We start from the raw sequence: 20,388 nt of genomic DNA, 5'->3' as shown, positions 1-20,388 counted from the left end.
TTGTGTTAGTCATTGTCTGAAAATATCTCATTTGATCTTCACCAGCACCCTAAGAGGTAGATCATTATCACTTTACATATAGAGAAATTGCAGTTCAGAAATCAGAAGTGAATGTATAAATCAACAGTGAGTCTGCAGTAGGTCCCCTGGCCCTGAAACTGCAAGGCAGGGAGGAAGGCGGTGTGGCATTCCCAGAGTGATGGCTGAGCCATGGCGCTGGCACCCGCACTGCGACTCCGGTTATGGAGGGCTGGACTGGCTCCAGAAGGCTTGTCTTGCTTGCTCTCTGGACTGCTGCATTGCTCTGGACCATCCCCTGCCTCCCTCACCAACCGGGAACTGTGCTCCTCAGATTTCTCCGGCAGGGGCCAGGCCTCCGATGTCAAATGCAGCTTGGAAGCTCTGGCTGTTGACGTGCCAGGATGCAAGCACCCAGGGGAGGCAGCCCGGGAGGCAGGAAGCCTGGTCCAGGCCAAAGCAAGCCTCTGTTCTGCCTCCCTGCCAGCAAAACAGGCTACATAATTTGAGGGATCCATGGCAAAATGAAAACGAAAATGCAGGCCCCTTGTTCCAAAGCTAGTAAGATTCTCAAGATGGTATAGCAGAGCGTTAAATCAAAGTATGGGGACCTTTGAAGCATGGGTCATAGACCTATGAAGCCAGCCCCGTCCTCAGACCTTTGGTTTCTTCATCTGTCAAACAGAAAATGATGGCCACCTGGTCAGGCAGTGGTGAGGATGAGGTGGGAGATATAAGTAGGAGGTTCAGTGACCAGCATGAGCTTGGGTGGGGGGCTGTGTGGACATCACGTGCTGTTCACCTCTCAGCATGAGGCAGCGGACTAATTCTCCTCAGGAATTAGATTCCTCACACAGCTCCTTTTCATGAACTGAAAACTAAGGCTCAGGCAAAATGACTTGGTCAGGTTCACACACAGACTCAGTAAGGGAAGCCAAGATCAGAGTCCTGGCCAGTCTCTCTGCAAAACGGGTGCTTTCTGTAACACAGGAGAGGGGGTGGTTGGGAAGAGAGAGGGAGGGTGCTGCTCAGGACAAAGAGGGCCACTGTGCAGACACAAAGACCTGACCACAGAGGCCCCTGTGGGGGCTGGGCCCAATGAGTGGGTAGAAAAGCCCCATGGTGACTGGGGAGCTGCCGGGAGCTGCCTCCCAGCCTCTCCCTGGCCCTGCATTGATGGGGGTGGGGAGGTAGCAAACAGAACCGAAGAAACAGGTCAAGGAGGAGAAACAGACTCACAGCCAGACCCTTTACCCAGCCCCAGGCCCAGGCCCCCAGAGCTAACCACCCTGGCTCTCCCCAGCTTCTCCTGGGCAGCCTGCCAGCTTCAGGAATTCCCCACCCCCTGCCCCGCATACCACCCAGCACCAGTGAGAGTAGGGCTCAGTTAGGTAGCTGGCCATCCAACATTTCCAAGCTCACAATCCTGCTCAGAAACTTTTGGCTACTGTCTATCACCCACAGAGGAAGGAAGCATAAGCCCTCACATGTCATTCAAGGCCTTTGTGACCTGCCCCGTTTACTGATCCACACTCCCCTGTCCCCACGCTCTATCAACCCTCCTCAGCCTAGTCATATGGGACATGCCACAGTTCTCCTAACCACTCGGTCCTTTCACACAGCCCTGCCTTTGCCTGTGCTCTTCCTTCTTCCTGCAAAGCTCGTTCCCCATGCTCACTGCTGGCTGAAATCCTTTCTCCTTGAACTGGCCAGTTCAAGGCCCTCCTCTACCAGGCAGCTTTCCCCAACCCACCACAGTTGGATTTAACCTCCAATCTGCCCCCAAAGTTGGATTCACCCCATTCTCTTGCAGAGCTTATCCCGGTCTGGCTTGAGCTATAGTTTGGATCTTCAGAGCCTGCCTGGAGGAGAAGACATTTGAGCTGGGCCTTAAAGGGCAGGTGGACTTGACTGGTGGACAGCAATGGTAAGCAATGGACAAGAGCTCTCAGAACCAGTGCTCTCTCAAACATTTTATGTAATTCAACGTATTTGGTTCAGATAGCAAGGGGTCCATAGTTCAGAATGTGCTTAGTTGCTCAGTTGTGTCCAACTCTTTGTGACCCCATAGATTGTAGCCTGCCAGGCTCTTCTGTCCATGGGGATTCTCTAGGCAAGAACACTGAAGTGGGTTGCCATTTCCTTCTCCAGTAGTTCAGAATGGCAGGAATGAATGTGGGGTCCCATATCAAAGGGTAAAATAAATTGCAAGCGTCAAGTCATAATGGGTTTTACATGACATACTACAGACTGTTTGCGCGTTTAAAATGCACCTGAATGTATTTCTCAGTACTATGGTTTACAAACTAATTCTGCTTTTATCTTTATTGTTTTCTTTAATTACCTTGGGGTAGCTTTTCTGCTCGTTTTCTACAAGCTTATTCAAGTGAATGCCTGTTTTGTTTATTATCATTCTTTTTAAATAACATAAACATATAAAGCTATGTTTTCCCACTGAATTGGGAAAATGCAGCTTTTGCTGTACATTGTACATTTTGATATGTAAAGTTGTCTTTATCATTGTTTTAAAATAGTTGGTAATTGAATTTTTTTATTTCTCTTTGACCCAATAAGAGTCTTTTTAGGAGAATATTTAGACTTAGGAATTGTTTCTTATTTATTTTTGGCTGTTCTGGGTGTTCGTTGCTACAGGGACTTTTCTCAATTTCAGTGAGTGAGGGCTACTCTTTAGGTGCTGCTTGGGCTTCTCATTGCAGTGACTTCTATTGTTGGGGAGCAGTGGCTCTAGGGCTCTTGGGCTTCGGTAGTTAAGGCGCTTGGGCTCAATAGTTGTGGTTCCTGGGCCCTAGAGCATAGGCTCAGTAGTTGTGGAGCTCAGGCTTAGTTGCTCCATGGTATGTGGGATCTTCCCAAGTCAGGGATCGAACCCGTGTCTCCTGCATTGGCAGACGGATTTTTTACCACTGAGCCACTAGGGAAGTCCATGTGTCACTTTTTATAGGATCCATGTTTTGAGATGTTATTAGTCTAGTTGTATTATACACATAGATACACACATATTTTAAAATAAACTATATGTGTATTTATTTTAGCCTATGTAATGTTTGAAACAGGCTTCCCAGGTGGCTCAAGTGGTAAAGAATCAAACACAGGAGCCTAGTGGGTTATAACCTATGGGGTTGCAAAGAATCAGACAGTTGCTTGCTCAGAAGCAACTAAGCAAGTGTGAACTTAAGTATGAAACCATCTTTTCCTAACAAAAGAGCCATTTAAGATCTATTTGCATTTATGATTCTATTATAGACTGCTAATGATATATCCCAATACTTTATTTATATTAACCTTTTATTTGGGGCAAAGTGAGGACTGCGGTCCTGGGAATAGCACTTCAGACAGCTCTGAGAAACTGCTCCAAAAAGGCAGGGGGGAGTGTCTGTACATCTGTGATTTTGGTAAAGGGGGAATACATGCAATCAAGCACATATTTTTCCAGAAGCTTTATGCTAGTCACAAGGAACAGGTGTCACCAAGAAGGATTTAAGTGCTTATCTAGATATGAAGGTGGTGCTAGTGGTTAAGAACCTGTCTGCCAATGTAGGAGACACAGGAGACACAGGTTCTATTCCTGGGGCATGGCAACCCACTCCAGTAATCTTGCCTGGAGAATCCCATGGACAAAGGAGCCTGGCAGGCTATAGTCCATAGGGTTGCAGAGTTAGACATGACTGAAGCAATTTAGCATGCACACACAGTTATAAAGAGCTATGAGAATTGGGCTCATAAAATTGGCTCCTGAAAATATCTAACTATCTGAAGACCTGTCCTGCCAGTTTTTCGCAGAGCGCAGAATGCCTCATTTCTGCTCACCACCCTGAATGCCTTTCAGGGGGGTGTTGAAAATCAGCAGCTGCAGCAGCACATGATTTAATCCTTGTAGAGTTCAATGGCAAGTGCCCAAGGCAAGTGAAAATTGGTAGCTGACAAAAGTATCCCCCTTTTAGCCCATGTAATGCTTTTAGCCTCACTTTGCATTAGTTTTTATATCACTATTACTATTCCCTACTTTGCATTTACCTAACATAGCTTTGTCTGTGGTTTTTAATGTAAATTTTGTCGTTTAACTTTCTACTTCAAATTTTGAATGAGTAATGTATTTACATGTTTAGACAATTAAAAATTAAAAATACAAGAAAAAAAGATATTCAGAGAAAAATCTCCCTCCATTCTCCATTATTTATCTATCCAGGTCCTACTCCTCCCTTCACCCCTAAACCGGAAAGTGGTTTTATTATTTTTTGTGTGTATCCTTGAGTCTCCCAGCAAATACATATATTGCTGCTTATTTTCCTTTTTAAAAAAAGCACAAAACATATATATACACATAATCTTGCATATCATCATTCAGTTGTAGCTGGGGGATTTTTCTCAACTAGCACATTGCCAGTTTCCTCATTCTTTCTAGGCACTACAGAATAGTCCATTATATCAAGGTACCAGAATGTACTTATTAATCTTCTGTTGGTAGACATTTGGATTGTTTCCAATTTTTGCTGGTGCAAGCAATGCTGCAATGAATAACTGTGTGCATAGGAAAGTTTCACAGAAATACTGTTACTAATCAACAGGACTGTGTGTTTGTAAATTTGATAACTACTGCCAAATTGCATGCTTTTGGGATTGTCCCAATCTACCCTCCCACCAGCACTGTATGAGAGACCTTACTCCTTCATAGTCTCACGAACACTGTGATACCAAACTTTGAGTTTTGCCAATCTGATAGGTGAAAAATCGTATCTCTGGGAACTTGAATTTGCATTTCTATTATTTTGAGCCTGGCTTTTCATAACAAAAGAGCCATTTAAGATCTATTACATTTCTTTTTCTATTACATCTTTTAGCCATTTTTCTCTTAAGATTGTTGGGCTTATTGATTCTGTCAACTGAAAAATATAGTTACAACCTGAAAGTAGAGAGTTATTTTATTTGATGGGAATGTTTAGGACTTTGAGCCCAGGAAACAGCATCTCAGTAGTTCTGAGAAAACTGCTCCAAGGAAGCAGAAGAGGGAGTCAAGCTATATATATACAAATTTGCAACAAAGGGAGCAGGTAGTCAAAACATATCAGATATCAAGTTAAGGAACTCAGTGTTCTGTGTATGGGAAGATGCAAGCCTCTGGGCTCACTGAATCCATTTCTTTCATTTGCACCCCAGCTTTGTTGTTGTTCAGTCACTCAGTTATGTCTCACTCTTTGTGAGCAGAGTCCAGCACCCCATGGACTACAGCACACCGGGCTTCCCTGTCCTTCACTATCTCTCGGAGTCGGCTCAAACTCATGTCCATTCAGTCGATGATACCATCCAACTATCTCATTGTTAGTTTCTCCCTTCTCTTCCTGCCCTCAATCTTTCCCAGCATCAGGATCTTTTCTAATGAGTCAGGTCTTTGCATCAGGTGGCCAAAGTATTGGAGTTTTAGCTTCAGTATCAGTCCTTCCAATGAATTTTCAGGGTTGATTTCCTTTAGGATTGGTGGGTTTGATCTCCTTGCAGTCCAAGGGACTCTCAAGAGTCTTCTCTAGCACCGCAATTCAAAAGCATCAATTCTTCAGCACTCAGCCTTCTTTATGGCCCAGCTCTCATATCCGTACATGACCAGTAGGCTGCTACTAAGATGCTAAGTCGCTTCAGTCGTGTCCAACTCTGCAACAGACGGCAGCCCATTAGGTTCCTCTGTCCCTGGGATTCTCCAGGCAAGAATACTGGAGTGGGTTGCCATTTCCTTCCCCAATGCATGAAAGTGAAAAGTGAAAGTGAAGTCGCTCAGTCGTGCCCGACTCTTAGCGACCCCATGGACTGCAGCCTACCAGGCTTCTCCGTCCACAAGATTTTCCAGGCAAGAGTACTGGAGTGGGTTGCCATTGACTATTAGGCTATCTGGGGCCAAATCCTGTTTCCTCATTCACCTTAAGGAGTGGCAGATAGCTGCTTCTTGCATTTCCCCAGCTCCTCAGCAGTCACCGTGGGGGGTGGCAGCATCTGCTGGATCACAGTTTTGGGAGACTTTGTTTACATTTGGAGGCCAGAAATTGCTGATGGCTGTGACTTTTCTTGTTTATTGATATGGCAGGAGATATTTTCATTTCACAATTCCTATTAGCTTTTTGTATTTTAGGAAGATTGTCTATCTCTATGCTATCTGAATTAAGAATAATTTTTTCCAATTTATCATTTGTCTTTTGAATTTACTTAGGTTTTTCTGTTTTTATTTTTCCGTGGTTGAATTGATCAATATTTTTCTCCTATGGCTTTTGAGCCTTAATTAGAAAACACTTTCCTGTCATGGTCTGGACATGGGTTGGAAAAGAATTTCCAGACATGAGACAGAATGAGAGGGAAATAAAGGTTATTAGAATGGGAGACTGGAAAAGGCAATGGCACCTCACTCCAGTACTCTTGCCTGGAAAATCCCATGGACAGAGGAGCCTGGTAGGCTGCAGTCCGTGGGGTTGCTAAGAGTCGGACAAGACTGAGCGACTTCACTTTCACTTTTCACTTTTCATACATTGGAGAAGGAAATGGCAACCCACTCCAGTGTTCTTGCCTGGGGAATCCCAGGGACGGTGGAGCCTGATGGGCTGCCGTCTCTGGGGTCGCACAGAGTCGGAGACGACTGAAGTGACTTAGCAGCAGCAGCAGAATGGGAGACACTGTTAGAACAGCGGGCCAGCTCAAGGGTGAACCGACCTTTGAACAGGAGTCCTTAGTCCACTTTTTTACTCACGGTACAAGGAGTGGGATAGGGGTCTTGGGGGTCCTTTGCTGATTGCATGAGGAACCTATACTGGGTGGGGGAAGAGTAAGGCAAGTACCGTCTCCCTGTGGGGTAGGAGAGGAAACAGGTTATACTGCTTAGGAGCACCTGAAATCTGTTAATAGTTACAACATGGGGAGAGAAGGATGATATAGAACTGGTTTTTCCATTCCTGCATTCCAAGACCCTCCTTGGTTTTATCTGTTCTTTAGTCCTTGGGTCACCACATTTCCTACTCCAAGATCATTTCCCCATGTTTTCTTTTAATACTCATGTCTTATTTTTCACATGTACATCTTTACTACACCTGGACATTCTGTGTATTTGAAGTATTTCTTATAAGCAGAATATAGTCTAGCTGAATTTTATTTTTTAACTTGAGACTGTGACAATCTTTGCCGAGCATGGCGTAATTTATTTATATCTATTTCATAACTGATGTAGTCTCACTTTACTTCTTTATATTTGTGTTTCCTTACTGCTTTGTTTTTTGTTCTTTGTTGTACATTCTGGGTTTTTCTTGTTTTTATCTTTTATAATGATTTAGAAAATGGAGCTCCAGTTTGTAATTTTATAAGATTTTGGATTGTTGAGCACATATGTTTAAACTTGTATGTATCCAGCTGCTGCTAAGCCACTTCAGTCGTGTCCGACTCTGTGCGACCCCATAGTCGACAGCCCACCAGGCTCCCTGGGATTCTCCAGGCAAGAACACTGGAGTGGGTTGCCATTTCCTTCTCCAATGCATGAAAGTGAAAAGTGAAAGTGAAGTCGCTTAGTCGTGTCCGACTCTTAGCAACCCCATGGACTACAGCCTACCAGGCTCCTCCGTCCATGGGGTTTTCCAGGCTACTAAAGTCAATTTCAAGTTCGATCCCTGAGTTGGGAAGATAGCACTTGTTGATTATGTGCTACACACTGTGCTGGCTGATTTCCAAGGGTCTCTTTTTTTTTTTGGCCATACTGCAAAATGTGGGATCTTAGTTCCCTGACCAGGGATCAAACCTGTGTCCTCTGCACTGCAAATCTGGAGTCTTAACCACTGGACCACTAGGGAAGTCCCAATAGGTCTCTCCTATTCTCTGCATTTTACAGACAAGAAAACAAAAGCTAAGAGTGCTCAAGCAGCCTGCCCAATTTTTTTTTTTTTAAAGGTTGAGTGCTTGTCACATGTCCAGTACTCAGTTCAGTCAGTTCAGTTCAGTCACTCAGTCGTGTCCGACTCTTTGCGACTGCATGAATGGCAGCACACCAGGCCTCCCTGTCCATCACCAACTCCTGGAGTTCACTCAGACTCACATCCATCGAGTTAGTGATACTAGGGGATAAAAAGTGTAACAGGATCTTCTTACAAAGCTTGCATTCTGCTTAAAGAGATAAAATTAATCCAATGGCAAGATACTCTAGGACTAAAAAGTAAGGAATGAAAAGTTTAGTAAGAGTTAAAGGTCTTTGTTATGACCTGGAGTTTGGTGTTAGCCTGCCTAATTTTTGATGATCTCCTCTGGATGATGCAAAATTTAGTAGGCTTCAGGCCATCAGGCCCACCCCTGGAGCTAGAGTGGAAGATATCTCACTTAAAACGACACAGCTGAAAAGGAGGGAGGAGTGAATTCTTCAAATCCCCCAAAGATTTAAAATTCTCACAGTGTACTTCACAAGGGCTTCACAATCCTGTGTTATCAAACTCTTGGATTTATGCCAGTCTTCGAAGTCTAAGTCGCTTGTTTCAGTCATGTCCGACCCTTGGCGACCTCATGGACTGCAGCCTACCAGGCTCCTCAGTCCATGGGATTTTCCAGGCAAGAGTACTGGAGTGGGGTGCCATCGCCTTCTCCGATGCCAGTCTGATAAGTGAAAAAAATCATGTTTCCTGTAGTTTCGGTTTGCATTTCTCTTATGAGAGAAATAAGCATCCTTTGATGTTTTCAAGGCATTTTCATTTCTATAAACTGTTCACATTCTTTGCCCACTTGGGAGGCACCCAGAAAATAACTACTGTATCAGAGCTTCCTGGGGTGTGTTTGTTTTGAGAATACCAAGCAGATGACTTTCAGAGGTTTATTCTGTTTCTTACAGAAAATCATTTCAGGGATCATAAGTTCTTTATCTGAATCTTCAGAACAATTTTCTTCCTCCCGCGTAGGACCTTTTCACAAGCCTCGTGTTAACTATTTTTGTTCACTCTTGCTGCACTAGGCAGAGAAAACGCCAGGCCAGGCACTGCCTCCTGCCCCCTCAGCTTGATGTTGCATCGCTCAGTAATGGTGGCGGTCTCAATCCCACTATGAAACAGACATTGTAGACACAAAAGTAGAGAAACTGATGGAGTTTATTAGGGAATTATCACCACTGTCATCAACAATAGCTGGAATTTAAATATCACTATATTTATATCCATATCTAGATACAGATTATATATTACATATACCATAGTGAGTGAAAGTCGCTCAGTCATGTCCAACTCTTTGTGACCCCATGGACTATACAGTCCATGGAGTTCTCCAGGGCAGAATACTGGAATGGGTAGCTGTTTCCTTCTCCAGGGGATCTTCCCAACCCAGGGATTGAACCCAGGTCTCCTTCATTGCAGGTGGATTCTTTACCAGCTGACCCACCAGGGAAGCCCATACCACATATAGTACAATATATATTATATAATATATATTATGGTACAATATATATTTATTTATATATATGTGTGTATACATATATGCTAAATATATATATATATACACTAAATTTACACACACACACACTGATAAATTTAGTTCTCACAACAACCAAGATTGGCATTATTACTATTCCCATTTTACAGATGACAAAGGTTGATGTCATCTGTAAAGGATTCTGAGGAGGAAGACGGGCACTTTAGAATGAGAACTCTGGCTATATGATGTTTATGATGCACAGAGAGGTTGGATTACTTGCCCAAGCTCACACAGCTAGTAACCGATGGAGCCAGTACTCTACCATGACTTTCTGGCCCTGGAATCCATGCTATCAATCACTCTGACTGGCTTAGAAGATAACCCTGTATGGCTGGAGGTTATGGCCAAAGGTCCATCTAGGCAGTGCTGCCCCTGGGTCCCTGAGAGAAGAGCAGGTAGTAGGAATTAGTCTGTTTATTTACTTAGAAAAAAGAACTATTGGGTCTTCATTCATTAATTTGTTAAAATCCTATCATTCATTCATTCAACAAATATATATTAAATGTCTCTTACATGTCAAGCCTTGTGCCAAGTGCCAGAGACACCAGGATAAATTCTAGACATGGTTCTTGTCCTTAAGGAGCTTTCAGCAAAGGGAAGTGGGAAGCACATGGTCAGTTAATGGCACAGTATGACACATGCTATTCTGTTTTAGAGGGAGAAGCCAGTGATGTGTCACCCAAGAATGTGTTTCTCAATCTGTTCCTGTCTACCATCTAGTTACTGCAATTCCTCCCTCATACTTTGTGTGTGATCTTCTCTTTATATAGTATCACAGCAAATTTTTGTATTTTTGCTTATCTTCCTGATCACCTTCGGAGGGAGAAGATAGTGGAATGATCAGTCATATCTACCCTAATTTTTTTTTTCATCCAAGAAATGTAGCCTTGTTCCTGTGAGGGATGGAGGGCCAGGAAGGGTTCTGAGGAGGAAGACAGGCACTTTAGAATGAGAACTCTGGCTGTAGTGTGGGAGATAAATTGAATAGGGGAGTTGAAGCAGGCAGTGCAATGAGAAGACTTTTCAGTAGTTCAGGTGGAAAATGAGATCTGAACAAAAGTTGTGGCTGGGGAAAGGGAGAAGGGTATGGATTCAAGGAATATTAAAGGAATGAAATTAAAGGGATTTACTAATTCAGTCAATAGTGTTTAATGAGCAACTACTAAGTGCAGGCACTTTGCCAGGTGCCAGGAATACGCCAGAAAACAAGTCCCTGCCTTCATTCAGTCCAGAAGGAAGAGATAGATAACTGGAGTTTTTACATAAAAGGTAATAAATGATGTGACAGGGGAAGTACAGGATACTACAGAAAAACAGAAGAGGGGGACCTGAAGGGAATGAGGGAGGAGTCGAAACTGATGCCTGGATTTCTGCCTTGGGTGGTGGCATCATTAGCTGAGCCAGGGAACCCCAGGAAGGCAGAACCCTGTGGATGTCTCTCTGAGTCCCCCAAGCCCAGGACAGGCAAGAACAGGGGAGGTGGTGAGCAAATGACTAGTGAATGAATAAATAAATGAGGGCTTGAGGATCCTCCCCAGCCCCCAGTCTGACCCTGGAAGAGGAAGATGGGGAGTAGTACAGAAAGAAACTTGAAGTTTCAAGAAGCCCAGTGGTTACTCAACGCCCACAAACCACTAACTCTTTTCAGTTTCCCAACAGGCCACATGTGGCAGCTGTGACTCCCCTGATGTCTATCAACCAGAGCCGGGCTGCCTTGACTCAGTGTACTTGGGGCCTGGGCAGCAGGCAGACTCTGCATACCCCTTAGTTATTTTGAGGCCACCAGCCTGGGCCCCACAGGTTGTTAGAGGAAATGAGGGAGGAGAGGACCGGCCTTGCAAAGTCCTTGGGTATGTGTCAGCAGAGTTAGAGGCCCTTCCTCTGTCTCCCACATCCCCTGTGTGCCCTCTGTCTCAGCATCAAGCTCCCAATTCTGGGTCTGTCTGCCTCCATTGAAGGGCAGGGATTGGCTGATCACTCTCTGTATCCCCAGCACCCAGCCCAGACACCCCGTTCTCCCTAGCACGTGATGGAACATGTGTCCTGAGTTAGTTCAGAGAGCTATTCCTTAATCTCCAGGGGTTAGTCTCCTTGACCCTCAGGAGAAGTCCCACCAGCAGCCACACAAACACCAGTCCCATTCTTGGCATGTGGCAAGGTTATGTTCCTGAGTGGGTAGGCTGAGGTTCTGAAAGAATCTGACCAGGTAGGAAAAGGTACCACCTACTGCCCCATCACTCCTTCCCTGACCCTGTCAATATCTGAGTCTTAGAATTGTGGAATCTTAGAATCTGAAGGACAGAAAGGCCCTCTGTGGTCATGACCTCCAACTACCCTTTTGTGAAATCTCAACTGTCCTGTCCAGGCTCTGATCACAGTGCCCTTGGCAATAGGAACTCACCCCAACCTAGGACCTGAGACCTGCCTTTCTGATTTCTTTGAGGGTCTCCTCTCTGTCTTTAAGGCCACACAGACCCCACCTGCCTGCAGGTTCCAGAACAACCCACCAGAGCCAGTGCTGGGGATGGGAGTGGGGTCTCTGCAACACTTATCTCCAGCTCTCTGCCACCCCTGAGAGATGAGGAAGTGAGCAGAAGTTCCTTTCTCCAAGGCCACAGTTAAAGTATCATTACATGCAGTAACCAAACCATCAATGCAGCTGCATCAAGGCCAAGAAGGACAAGAGACAGGCCACCCTATCAAGCAGAAAGCTGAAGTGTTGTAGGCTATTTTGAGGTTGTGTGTAATTGTGGTTAAAAACACCTCTCTTATGTACGAGCTGTATAACCTGGTGCTTAATCTTTCTGACCTTAGTTTTCCTGTAGATAAAATGGAACACTGACCTGGTGGGCTTGCTGTGTGGATTAAATGAACGTATGCAAAGAATTAGCCCAGTCCAGCACTATGGAGGCATTCAGTGAATCCAGGCTCTCACACACTGATATCTGGGGACCACATGCATGAGCTGCACACACTGCCTCATGCATACACCACCCCTCGCTCCCCAGGACTCAGAGTCTCTCCAGGCTGATGGCTGACTGCAGTGCCACAGGGAAAAGAGAGGCTGCTCCATCCTGGCCATTGCCCAGGGCTGTTGGGCAGTGCTGTGCCAGTCTTGGGGTCTCCCTGCCCCTCAGGTCCTTTCTACCTGAGCATGGGCTAAGGCTCTCCTTCCTGTTCTTGAGTCACTTATTTCTTTCACTCTTCAAACAAAACATCATGTGTTTATTGAAGTTTTCCAAGTGCCTGGATGGTACTGTATGCCAGCCTAGGAACTGTGCCCTGTTTGGGGGAGGTCCACATATAATTGACATTAAGATTTTGGTGTGTTTTGTATCAGAGTTTTCTATGCATTGCAATAGTCATAATGCATGTATAACTGTATCCTTTGCTTTTTTAAAAAATTCACCATAATGGCATAAAATATATTTTCCTGGAATTTTACCATCTAGTCAGTTTGGTGTTTTGTTTTGTTCCTGCACTGCACGGTTTATGGGATCTTAGTTCCCCAACCAGGGATCGAATCCATGCCCTTAGCGGTGAGAGCACACAGTCCTAAACACCGGACTGCCAGGGAACTCCCTACAACCTCCCTGCTGCTACTGCTGCAGCTAAGTTGCTTCAGTCGTGTCCGACTGTGCAACCCCAGAGACAGCAGCCCACCAGGCTCCCCCGTCCCTGGGATTATCCAGGCAAGAACACTGGAGTGGGTTGCCATTTCCTTCTCCAATGCATGAAAGTGAAAAGTGAAAGTGAAGTCACTCAGTCGTGGCCGACTCCTAGCGACCCCATGGACTGCAGCCCACCAGGCTCCTCCATCCATGGGATTTTCCAGGCAAAAGTACTGGAGTGGGGTGCCATTGCTTTCTCCCTACAACTAATGAAATCAACCCCTCTGGCGGTTCATTCTTCTTGCTCCTCTCTCCCCCTTAGTCTATATCTGTTTCTAAGTATTGAAACCACCCCCTCCCCCAACGCCCCTGAGTTATTTGGGCAATGGCACCCCACTCCAGTACTCTTGCCTGGAAAATCCCACGGACGGAGGAGCCTGGAAGGCTGAAGTCCATGGGGTCGCTGAAGGTCGGACACGACTGAGTGACTTCACTTTCACTTTTCACTTTCATGCATTGGAGAAGGAAATGGCAACCCACTCCAGTGTTCTTGCCTGGAGAATCCCAGGGACGGGGGAGCCTGGTGGGCTGCCGTCTATGGGGTCGCACAGAGTTGGACACAACTGAAGCCGACTTAGCAGCAGCAGCAGATGTCCTTCTGAATCTTTCCCCTGTTCATTCCGTATATCCTTTCCTGAAAGGAAGGGAACTCACTTTCTGATGGGTAAAAAGCCTCCTTTTTCTGGGCCCCAGTCCTGCAGACCCTGGGCAAAAAAGACTCTGCTCCAGCCTCCCTGCCCTCTTGTCATGTGACCTGGTTTCCAGGCCTCTGTAGTCCAGTCACCTTCTCCTGACCCAGAGCACATGCTGCATGTCTGAGAGGATTTAGAGGTCCAGGGGGTCTGGCTGGTGTGCAGCAGAGTAGGGCAGTTATCTCTCTCTGAGTGCTATCTCTCTCCCTTTTTTTGTCTGTTTTTTGGCTTTGCCATTGGGATCTTAGTTCCCTGACCAGGGCTGAACCCACACCCCCGGCACTGGAAGTGCGGCATCTTAACCACTTGACCGCCAGGGAGTTCTCACTGTGTTAATGCTATCTTCATTTGTTCATTTGGTATCTGTTGCCTTGGCTCACGTTGAGTTGTCAGCTCAGACTCAGCTCATTTTTGCGTTATTGTTGATAAACCAGTTCACCCACATCCTATTCCTGGATAATCGTTTGAAGAAACCAAAAAAAGACTTGGTTTTTTTTTTTTGCTCTCTTAAGATACTTGAATTGTGATTTTTTATATCTCCCTCTTGGCTTCTTGTAAGTGAATTTGATACACGTGTGCTATCTTTATCAAAACCTACTGATAAGATGATAACCTGAACTGGGCCCAAGGCAGAAACCCCCTTTCCCGCAGGCCCTTGTCCATAACCAGAGCTGCTATGTAAGTTTGACCAGCTTCCTGAAAACTTGGGAAGATATATCACCTTCTTTAAAAGTCCAATCATGCATAGCTGTACACAAAAGAACTAAAACAGGTACAAAAACAAATACGTGAGTGTTCAGAGTAGCACTATTCACAACAACCAAAAGCTGGAAACAGCCCAGATGTCCAGCGATGGATGAACAGATCAACAAAATGTGGTATATACATATGATGGAATATTCCTCAGCCATAAAAGGAATGAAGTTCTGACACATTCTATCGCACAAATGAACCTTGAAAACATTATTCTGTGTGGAAGGACTCAAACCCAAAAGGTCACATATTATATGATTCCATTTATATGAAATATCCACCATCACTGTGGGAGCTGAGGAGAGAGGGAAACAGGAAGTGACTGTTTAGTGGCTCAGGGGTTTCTTTTGGGGGTGATGAAAACATTTTGGAGCTAGATGAGGGGGGGGTGTTGTACAACACTATGAATATATAAATGCCACTGAATTATGCAATTTAAAGTGGTTAATTTTATGTTATGTGAATTTCACCACAATCTAAAAAACGCATCTGCAAACAAAGCATCTGCAAAAGAAAAAAATCCAATGCATTCAACAGCCAGCCTGTGCCAAGTATTGGGGCAGCTGAGATGGGTGAGACCTGCTCTCTGTTAAAGCTGGTAACCGGGCTTTTCGGCCTTTGACGCCACCAGGTTGCCACCCCGCTGAGATTCACCTCCCTCTCTGTGGGTTCTCTCATTGGTTACTACTATCACCGCCAGGCAGACTTCCAGGGGCGCTGCCCCCCTACCCCGTCTTAGTGAGCTGGGCTGGTTCAACACAAAACGCGTCCTCTTAGTGACTTTGAAGTGGGAAACCTGGCAGATATAACCTTGGCCACGTGATAAAGGTTAACAGCCACAGTAATGAGTCATGTCGATCGAATGTACCTTGATCTGATGTGAGGAGAACAGCACTTTATCTATGAGGTCTTACTCCAGAGAACTCTGAACTCCAGTTTAATCATGAGAAGAACATCAGGAAAACTCAAAATGAGAGACAGTCTACAAAATTCTTGACCAATACACCTAAAAACTGTCAAGGTCATCAAAAACAAGTGACGTCTAAGCAACTGTCCAGACCAGAAAGAGTGTAGGGAGGCATGATAACTAAACGTGAGGAAGTATCCTGGGACAGAAAAAGGACATTAGGTAAAAGCTAAGGAAATTCAAATAAAGTATGGACTCTGGTTAGTTAATAATGTACCAGTATTTGTTCATTAGTTGTGACAAATATAAGATGGTCCAATAGAGGAAATCAGGTAGGGGTGTATGAGAGTCCTCTGAACAATCTTTGCAACTTTTCTGTAAATATAAAACTATTCTTGGGACTTCCTTGGTGATCCAGTGGTTAACACTTCCACTTCAGAGGGCACAGGTTCGATCTCTGGTTGGGGAACAAAGATCCTACATGCCATGCCGCAAAAGAAAAAAACAAAAACAAAAAACTCTTCTTTTAAAAACTTGATTTTAAAAGATTGTCTTTAAAATGTATGCTTTAAAAATCCTTACAAGGGCTATAACAAGGCTGTTCAGATAGAAATGGCAATGAAGAAATGAACAGAGTGGAGTGTGACCTACTAGTTTGGTGTAACAGATATTCTCAAGTGCGAATTGAACTCAGGAAGAAAAATAAGGGCTTACCCTACTTTCCAACAGAGAAGGTGATGGCACCCCACTCCAGTACTCTTGTCTGGAAAATCCCATGGACGGAGGAGCCTGGTGGGCTGCAGTCCATGGGGTCGCTAAGAGTTGGACACGACTGAGCGACTTCACTTTCACTTTTCACTTTCATGCTTTGGAGAAGGAAATGGCAGCCCACTCCAGTTTTCTTGCCTGGATAATCCCAGGGACGGGGGAGCCTGGTGGGCTGCCATCTATGGGGTTGCATAGAGTCGGACACAACTGAAGCGACTTAGAACCAGCAGCAGCAGCTACTTTCCAAGTCCCTTACCAGCCTCTTCCTGACTTGGAAGTCCCCTTGTAGACACCAGTACCTTTAAATATCTAGACTAACAAACATCTCTTGGTAAACATCACACTGCACTTGAAAATATTTGGGTTATTTTCAAATATCTTTTGATATTGATTTCTAACATAATTTTACAGTGATAAGAGAACAGACTCTGTATGATTTCAATACCTTTAGACCATGAAGTTTTTGTACCTTGCTTTATGTCCCTTAATATGTTCCAGTGTCTCCTAGTTTATATAGTCTATGGGAACTTGAATAGAATTTGTACCTGCTGTTGTGTGAAAACTGTATAATTCTTAATTATGTCGAATTGGTTCATAGGGCTTTTCAGATCTACTGTATCCTTCTACTTTTCTGTATATTCATTCTATTAAATTTTGAGAGTTTGATATTGAAACTGCGACTAAAAATCTTAATTTATCCACTTAAATAATTGTCATATATAGTAGAGCTATATGTAACTTTGCTCTGTTCCAAGTCTCCAATAAATGTATTATCATACTTTCATAATATAAAAAACAAAAAAGAGAGAAAAAAATTCAGACTGAGTCAGGGTTTCACTTCCAAATCAAAGACCTCATAGCAGGTCTGCTTTCCAGGCCCTGGTCCACTCATCTTCCCCAGGGGGACTTAAACCAGGAAGAACTTTAGATGAGATGCCTCACTGCCTTTTCACAGGTGTAGTCTCAAGGCCTGATGGTTATGTTCTAAATCAACAGTAGAATGATATCTCAATCGTACACAGTATCCACAGATACTCCCACCCATTAATCAGGGATTATTTCCTCCTCCACTGAGCAAACATTCCTCCATTTGGTACATGATGACACCATGGATGCCTTTGAACAGGGCCTTTCTCAAATATGAATGCAGGGCGGGGCACTGGAGAGCTTAAGAGGAACACACAACCCTGGATTAAAACCCTGATTCCATCACTTATTAATTTATTTAAACCCTATGATCCTCAGTTTCCACAACTGTAAAATAAAGATTAATAATATCTATTTTATAGGATTGTTGGAGGAAGAGAGAATTCATGTAATGTGCTTAGCACAAAGCCTGATATAAGGTCTCAGGTTCCTGTCAAGGTTCTTGGATGGAGCTGAGAAGTCCACAGGCTCCAGGGAAGTGGCACATGCTGCCAAGACCACCAATCCATGAGTGATACAGAAGCCAGAATAGAGAGAGAGAGGACTGGCTGGATACTGGAGCCAGAGGGAGAAGAGGAATGGGTAGCAAAGGATCTACCCACAGATAAACTTGACTCCAAGGGTTACTGGTGAGGAGGCTGGCACAGAATGGCTCTTGAGGTCTCGGGCATGTCCATGTCCAACAGTACTTTATATTCTCCAGGGCCATCATCAGGTGAATCACTGTGAAAACCACTCCACCCCACCCTTCCGTGAGGACTTGCCCTGCACCAGGCATATACCTGGAGAGGACTGCAAAGTCCAGGAGGTCCAAGACGTGGGTCGATGTGACCTGAGCTCCAAGAATACCCCTGGTGAGCCAGACACCTTTAATTGAAGGACTGCAAGGAGGCCTGTGTAGTACACCCAGGGGCAGCCAGGGTGGCAGAACAGTCGGAAGTCTCTGGGCATTTCAGCCTCAGTCACACCCTGGTGCCTAACACTGCCTGGCACACAGTAGGTGCTTACTGAGCACACAGATGAGAGAATAGAATGTCCCTCTCCTCAAGTCCTTCACAGTCTGGCAGGGGAGACATGGTATACCACAAATCCATGAGGTATCTTGCCCAGAAGTAATCCTGAATCGTGGCCACTGAATACCTTGAGGGAGCAAAGCACTTGCAGGGCAATGCATAGTAGGACGGTGCCAGCCTGGGCCACAGAGGAAGAAGGCTGTGCCTGTGCAAGGGCCCCAGCTGCCCCAACATTGCTGGGGAGCACATGACTCAGGGTAGGTAGGGCTGTGGGCTGGAGGAAGGGTGGGGCACCCTGGGAAAACACCAATGAACCCCAGGAGGAGCCGGCCTCACCTCTACCTTCCTGATTCCTTCTCTCCCTTATTGTTTCTAGGCAAAGGCCGCTGCAGAGCTCACAAGCAACAGCTTTACCAGCATCTGCAGCATAAGTCGGAGAAGGCAATGGCATCCCACTCCAGTACTCTTGCCTGGAAAATCCCATGGACAGAGGAGCCTGGTGGGCTGCAGTCCATGGGGTTGCTATGAGTCGGACACGGCTGAGCGACTTCACTTTCACTTTTCACTTTCACACATTGGAGAAAGAAATGGCAACCCACTGCAGTTTTCTTGCCTGGAGAATCCCAGGGATGGCAGAGCCTGGTGGGCTGCCGTCTATGGGGTTGCACAGAGTTGGACACGACTGAAGCGACTTAGCAGCAGCAGCAGCATAAATAGCAAAGATCAGAAAGGGATAAAGCTGGAGTGAGCTTCTCAGTGCAGAGAATAGGCAACATCTCACAGCATACTTTAAAAATAAGGGCGCCTCAGTAAAATAAAAGCTTGACCCTCAGCACTGGATAAAGTTGTGTTAAAATCCTGGTTTAGCCTAAACTCCTAGCACCGAACTTCCTGCTTCTTTAATTTGGGCTTTGGAGATTATATCTGTAAGGGGCCTGGTTCATTGAGTTGGAGCTTAGTGTCTGGTGGGTAAGACTTCCCCAGTGGCTCAGTGGTAGAGAATCCACCTGCAATGCAGGAGACACAAGAGATGCAGGTTTGATCTCTGGGTCGGGAAGATCCCCTGGAGTAGGGCATGGCAACCCACTCCAGTATTCTTTTGGGAAAATGCCATGGACGGGAAGCCTGGCAGGCTGTAGTCCATGGGTCCCAAAAAGCTGGACGCGACTGAAGCGACTAAGCACGCACGCCTAGAAGTTAGACACTGCCCGTCACTGTCACCGCACTGCTCCACACCATGGTGTGAAGCAGCCTGGATAAACAGATGCTGAAAGCAACAGGGGCCTCCATGTAGGGCAGAAAGCCACTTGCCTTATCTAATATTGCTGAGCAACTGTTTTCACCTACTAAAATTGGCCCCACAACACCTGATGCCCTGAGTGTGACTGGTCCTCCGAGCCAGCTGGGAGCAGCCGTCCCCTTCCTCAGTTCTCTATCAAACCATCTTCTGTTTGGGGTTCTCAGCCCAGTTCTAGAGAGCACGAGAGAAGAGAAAGACCCAGCCCCTGCCCTCTGGAAATGTACTCTCAAAGGACAGGCCACCCTCTGAGCAATGACACGTCATGATGCCATGTGGTCCCCAGGTCATGGGATCACAGCGCTGGAGCGCTTGGCAGGCTCTCAGCCTCATCTGTGCTGATTCTCCACATCAGTCACCTTCTCTCCCCCTTAGTTCATTGCACACACCTGACCTTCACCTCGAAGGCCCCTTTTCCAAATGTGAGGGGGCAGGTTTCCTGGGAGGCCTTCCTTCTGCTCTTCTCCCTCAGCACTTTAATTTTTTCCACTAATACAGAAACCTGTTCTTAGTAGGGCCCAAATAAAACAGGGAGGGCCCCACAGGCACGAAGCCCCCGGTCACATGGATTCATCTGTCCTGTGAAAGGATGATTATTCCCCCATTTGGTGATTGTCACGTGTCTGTCTTCCCACTAGATGGTGAGCTCCATGGCAGCAGGAGCTGTGTCTGTCCTGATCACTGCTATGGTTTTGGCTACCTGGTTGGCTGAATGGCTCTGTGACCGTGAGTCTGACAGTGCTCAGAGGAAAAGGTCCTGATGGTGAAGAACAGCTGAGGGAGGTTCCTGTGGTGGGTGGAGTTTGTATACGAGGGCAGCGGGCAGGAATACAGCAGGGATGTGGAGGTGGGAATG

At 45.6% G+C, this 20,388-nt stretch overlaps 1 long non-coding RNA gene across 1 annotated transcript; it reads left to right on the top strand.

Moving 5' to 3' along the window:
* Positions 1-1,229: 1,229 nt before the first annotated feature.
* On the top strand, positions 1,230-19,073 carry LOC147358222 (uncharacterized). Its single transcript, XR_015141559.1, has 3 exons — positions 1,230-1,945; positions 17,926-18,076; positions 18,612-19,073. It is a non-coding gene; the product is annotated as an uncharacterized LOC147358222 (long non-coding RNA).
* Positions 19,074-20,388: the final 1,315 nt, after the last annotated feature.

The sequence above is a fragment of the Bos grunniens genome, chromosome 15, assembly GCF_055505025.1.
Source record: "Bos grunniens cultivar Pamir isolate PY7600 chromosome 15, Bosgru_T2T1.0, whole genome shotgun sequence".
NCBI lineage: Eukaryota > Metazoa > Chordata > Mammalia > Artiodactyla > Bovidae > Bos > Bos grunniens.
Note: the sequence above shows the minus strand (reverse complement) of the source record. Positions and strands in the feature narration are given on the sequence as shown.